General features: G+C 42.1%; 3 non-coding genes across 3 annotated transcripts in view; all 3 read right to left on the bottom strand.

Moving 5' to 3' along the window:
• Nucleotides 1-1,134, bottom strand: part of LOC149092958 (large subunit ribosomal RNA) — a 4,169-nt gene extending 3,035 nt beyond the window's left edge. The window contains exon 1 of the ribosomal RNA XR_016200425.1: nucleotides 1-1,134. This exon is cut by the window's left edge and continues 3,035 nt beyond it. This is a non-coding gene — a ribosomal RNA (large subunit ribosomal RNA).
• A 476-nt stretch (nucleotides 1,135-1,610) lies between these two features.
• Nucleotides 1,611-1,765, bottom strand: LOC149092957 (5.8S ribosomal RNA). Its single transcript, XR_016200427.1, has one exon. It is a non-coding gene; the product is annotated as a 5.8S ribosomal RNA (ribosomal RNA).
• Nucleotides 1,766-2,252: 487 nt separating this feature from the next.
• LOC149092956 (small subunit ribosomal RNA) lies at nucleotides 2,253-4,422 on the bottom strand. The gene has a single exon (XR_016200359.1). It is a non-coding gene; the product is annotated as a small subunit ribosomal RNA (ribosomal RNA).
• Between the last annotated feature and the right edge of the window lie 578 nt (nucleotides 4,423-5,000).

Below are 5,000 nucleotides of genomic sequence, written 5' to 3'. Positions count from 1 at the left end.
TCTTACAAGCATACATCATATCAATTTCTTTCAATTCGCCTTTCAAGCCTAAACAAGACTGATCAGCTTGCATACATGTTAGACTCCTTGGTCCGTGTTTCAAGACGGGTCGGATAGAGTACCGATCTACTGACCACAGAATCACTAGGTTAACGTAAGCTTGCCACTTTTACCAACAAACCACCAAAAGCCAGCCAATCCATGAGTTGTTTCAACACCAGGTGAAGAAACAGACATCATCAACGAAAGACTAGTCGGATTCGTCAGAGCAGATGACAAGCATTGTTGACCCTGCATAAGCAGAGATTCATCTCCAATGTGACTGTGGTAACAGTTGCCAACACTAGCTCACAGGCTAAGTCTAACAACGCAAGGAATATTAGTAGCTGTGAAAACTAAATGCTGATTAGGTGTGTGTTTAGTACACCTTGCTGTTATCACTTGAACAAGAGTTTTGCACTCTCCTTTCACATTGGTCGTGGTTTGAGCACGAGAGTTGAGAAAATGCACTCCTCATGCACATATTGCACTCCTCCTATCAATACCAAGATCCAAGGGCAGGCTAAAAGTTACCCCTTAACCTACTGATCTTGGAACGCTGTAAAGCATTCTTAGCACTGAATAGAAAAAGGCAACAATACACAAGAGGAGCTGAGTTCTCCTCTCAGCTACACTTCGTGGTTCTATCCGTTTCTCTACAAGCGGTTTCACGTCCTTTTGAACTCTCTCTTCAAAGTACTTTGCAACTTTCCCTCACGGTACTTGTTTGCTATCGATATTACCATCGTATTTAGTCTTAGGAGGAGTTTACCTCCTAATTTGGATTGCACTCTCAAGCAATCTGACTCTATCCGCGACTAAAGCCAGTAATCGATATTCCATTAACCAAGATCTGCCACCGGCCTAGAACCGTCTCTGGGAAGAGGGCCCTTGTCAGAGGGACTTGCAGATTTAGTTGAAATAATCGTGACTCTAACCATTACGCAGCACCGCTTTCCACCTTTCAATGGAAAACCTTTGCGCCGGACTCATCCCTTTTCACTCGCCGTTACTCAGGGAATCTCATTTGATTTCTTTTCCTCCGCTGAATTATATGCTTAAATTCGGCGGGTAACCTCACCTGATCTGAGATCAAAAATATTGATTAAGTTGATTAATGTTTATTTGTGTTGTTTGCAAGCAAGCAACGTAAATCTACTTTAATGTTTGCACAAATTTTGCCTTTGCATTACTTCTTAGGTCTGCTTTAACAGAATGAAATAGCTACTATTTGTACGATTTATACAAGTGCAAGAAGATTCATCAGTTAACAGGTTAGTTGATCACCATAGTTATCTGCAATACGACTTTAGCGTCGTCAGATAGGCGACTAACCTTAGAATCTCATGCTAGTATCTATTCATATATACTGCTTGCAGAGATGAAATATGCATTGTACACAAAATTTATCATGTGAAACAAGTAGATTTGAGATTCTCCTTACTAAATTGCAACGAATTGCAATTAAGAAAAGGAATAAAACATCAAGATTCATGCATATAAATATACAATCCTCTCAAAAATATGCATATATGGTAGTATGCAAGTGTTTTGTTGATTATTTTACATCTCAACTCTCAGACAGATGTGACCTCGGAAAAGACCCGAAAGCCGCAATGTGCGTTGGAAGCTCAAGTGCTCGGCGTGTCCTGCAATTCGCACCGATTATCGTAGCTAGCTACGTTCTTCATCGATTGGTAATTCGAGTGATCCACCGCTTGAAGATGTATCTTTGCCACCGTGGGACTTTTAATAAGTATCCTAAATCTGCATTGAGAGGGTTTGAAAACAATTGTATGCAGTTTATAAAAACCATAGTTGTCTTTACTTAGTTAGGCGAAGAAGTGTAAAACTTCCTTCTTTAAACCTTGCCGTCAGCATAAGCTGAAGACTTGATCAGGTACCAAGTATGTAGCAAGACAGGCTTTTCATTATAAACTACAATTGTTTTGCAAAAGAAATTATGGCTATCGTTAGATAACCCTCACTCTTTGTTGCATTGGATAATGAAAGATGGATGTATGAATGAACGAATGTAATGCAAATTAGAATCATGTTGCAATGGCTAAATGTTTGCAATAAACATTCACAATTGCGACTCTAATGCAAATACAATTCAATTGCATTCACCATATTAGCATCTACAATATCACTATGCAGAGTGTTTGATTGTTTGAAGGTTGTATTTCTCTTATAATAAGAGGGTAATACGTTAATGATCCTTCCGCAGGTTCACCTACGGAAACCTTGTTACGACTTTTACTTCCTCTAAATGATCAAGTTTGAACATCTTTCCAGCACAATCCGACCACTAGTTTCCCAATGGTCTGGATTGACCAGTCCGAAGTCCTCACTAAATCATTCAATCGGTAGTAGCGACGGGCGGTGTGTACAAAGGGCAGGGACGTAATCAACGCAAGCTAATGACTCACGCTTACTGGGAATTCCTCGTTCATGGGCAATAATTACAATGCCCAATCCCCATCACGAAATGGGTTCAAGCGGTTACCCACTCCTTTCGGAGCAGGAAACAGTATGCACGATGACCACTTCAGTGTAGCACGCGTGCGGCCCCGGACATCTAAGGGCATCACAGACCTGTTATTGCTCTGTTTCGTGCGGCTGCGAGCGCCGCTTGTCCCTCTAAGAAGTCCTTACAGTGCTACAGCATCCTTACCCTAGCCAATTCTGTAGGCTAATAGCAGCAGAGCCCTCAACAGCCGAAACCATCAAGAGATACTACCACCCACAGGTTGACTAAGGGGGAGTACTGCAGTGTAAACTGCAAGTCTATTTAGTAGGCTAGAGTCTCGTTCGTTATCGGAATTAACCAGACAAATCACTCCACCAACTAAGAACGGCCATGCACCACCACCCACTGAATCAAGAAAGAGCTCTCAATCTGTCAATCCTCTCAGTGTCCGGGCCGGGTGAGTTTTCCCGTGTTGAGTCAAATTAAGCCGCAAGCTCCACTCCTGGTGGTGCCCTTCCGTCAATTCCTTTAAGTTTCAGCTTTGCAACCATACTTCCCCCGGAACCCAAAAACTTTGGTTTCCCGGAAGCTTCCATTCGAGTCATGAAATTAGTTACTCAGAATGATCGCTGGTTGGCATCGTTTATGGTTAGAACTAGGGCGGTATCTGATCGCCTTCGAACCTCTAACTTTCGTTCTTGATTAATGAAAACATTCTTGGCAAATGCTTTCGCTGTAGTTTGTCTTGCGACGGTCCAAGAATTTCACCTCTAGCGCCGCAATACAAATGCCCCCGTCTGTCCCTCTTAATCATTACCTTGGATTCTTAAGACCAACAAAATAGAACCAAGGTCCTATTCCATTATTCCATGCAAGATCATTCAAGTTAAGGTAGTGGTACGCATCATATAGATGGTTGACCATACCGTTTTTAGGCACCTCTTTCGAGGTTTTGGACGCCTGCTTTGAGCACTCTGATTTTTTCAAGGTAAAAGTCTCGATCGCTTGAATCAACACTCGGTAAAGAGCATTGATAGCAAATATCGAGCAATTTTCTGTCTAAACACTATGAATGTAACCACCAGGAAAGAGGAATGAAGGTTCAAGCAAGCATCCGTAGACACAAGCAAGAAACCTAACATCACCATCTAACCCTTTAATCAGTGGACCCCATAGGTTCGACTGAAATCCAACTACGAGCTTTTTAACCGCAGCAACTTTAATATACGCTATTGGAGCTGGAATTACCGCGGCTGCTGGCACCAGACTTGCCCTCCAATAGATCCTCGTTAAAGGATTTAAATTGTACTCATTCCAATTACGGGGCCTCAATAGAGTCCCGTATTGTTATTTTTCGTCACTACATCCCCGTACTGGGATTGTGTAATTTGCGCGCCTGCTGCCTTCCTTAGATGTGGTAGCCGTTTCTCAGGCTCCCTCTCCGGAATCGAACCCTAATTCCCCGTTACCCGTTACAACCATGGTAGGCGCATAACCTACCATCGACAGTTGATAAGGCAGTTGCTTGAGGGATACATCGTCGGCTCAGAGGCCATACGATTTGCTCAGTTATTCAGAGTCATCACAAGAAATGCAACCGAAGTTGCTAAGATCCCCACTGCTAGTCCTTAGACAGCGACCGAAATCACTGAACAGGGTTCTAGGTGAATAAGAATCATTGGTCTTGTACTAATAAATGCGATCCTTCCGTCAGCAAGCTGAGGTTGGAACACTTGTTCATGTATTAGCTCTAGAATTACCACAGTTATCCATGTAAAAAAGAATATCCGAGGAACCGTAACTGATTTAATGAGCCATTCGCGGTTTCACTTTATAAACAGTATGTACTTAGACATGCATGGCTTAATCTTTGAGACAAGCATATGACTACTGGCAGGATCAACCAGGTAACTTGATGTTTTAGCAAAGTAAAATGCTAAACAAGTTGTTTTTGCAGCTATAAATACGATATCCTCAGCTAACAACCAGCAAGTGGATGTTAACTTTAACGAGGTATCGAGATTTATGTCGTGCATTAAGATGATTCTGCAGAAAACTCTTTAGAATCCATCTTCTTCCACTAAAATGTGCAAGCACATCTAGCAGGAGTAACCATTGCTGGGTACGTTTGCAAGTCAACTAAACAGCATAGTATTATAACCGCTTGATACCAATTTCTTGGATCAATCTGCGGTCTGCTTTGCACAAGCAGAGCTCAATACTAATACTGCTCACTCTGTTGAGTGACTAGTTTGAACATATATGCAAGATATGAAGTCTGATAGCATTAAAGCCCAACTCTCATAGATATTGTCAGTCGTACCAAGGAAGACCTTAGGTCTTGCAGGTACTCTACCTTTGTATAATAGTGTGTGGTGATAAGATGATTGACGATCCAAACCCATTCAGGCCCGTCTCTTCAACCACCAAACATCAACAGAATAACAGGAATAGATGCGTGAACAGCTACAGTCTGGACCATACCACT

The sequence above is a fragment of the Tetranychus urticae genome, unplaced genomic scaffold, assembly GCF_039701765.1.
Source record: "Tetranychus urticae isolate SD_2017Ah unplaced genomic scaffold, NJAU_TeUrti_SD_1.0 Scaffold_4, whole genome shotgun sequence".
Classification (NCBI taxonomy): Eukaryota; Metazoa; Arthropoda; class Arachnida; order Trombidiformes; family Tetranychidae; genus Tetranychus; species Tetranychus urticae.
This window is presented reverse-complemented; position numbering and strand designations above follow the sequence as displayed.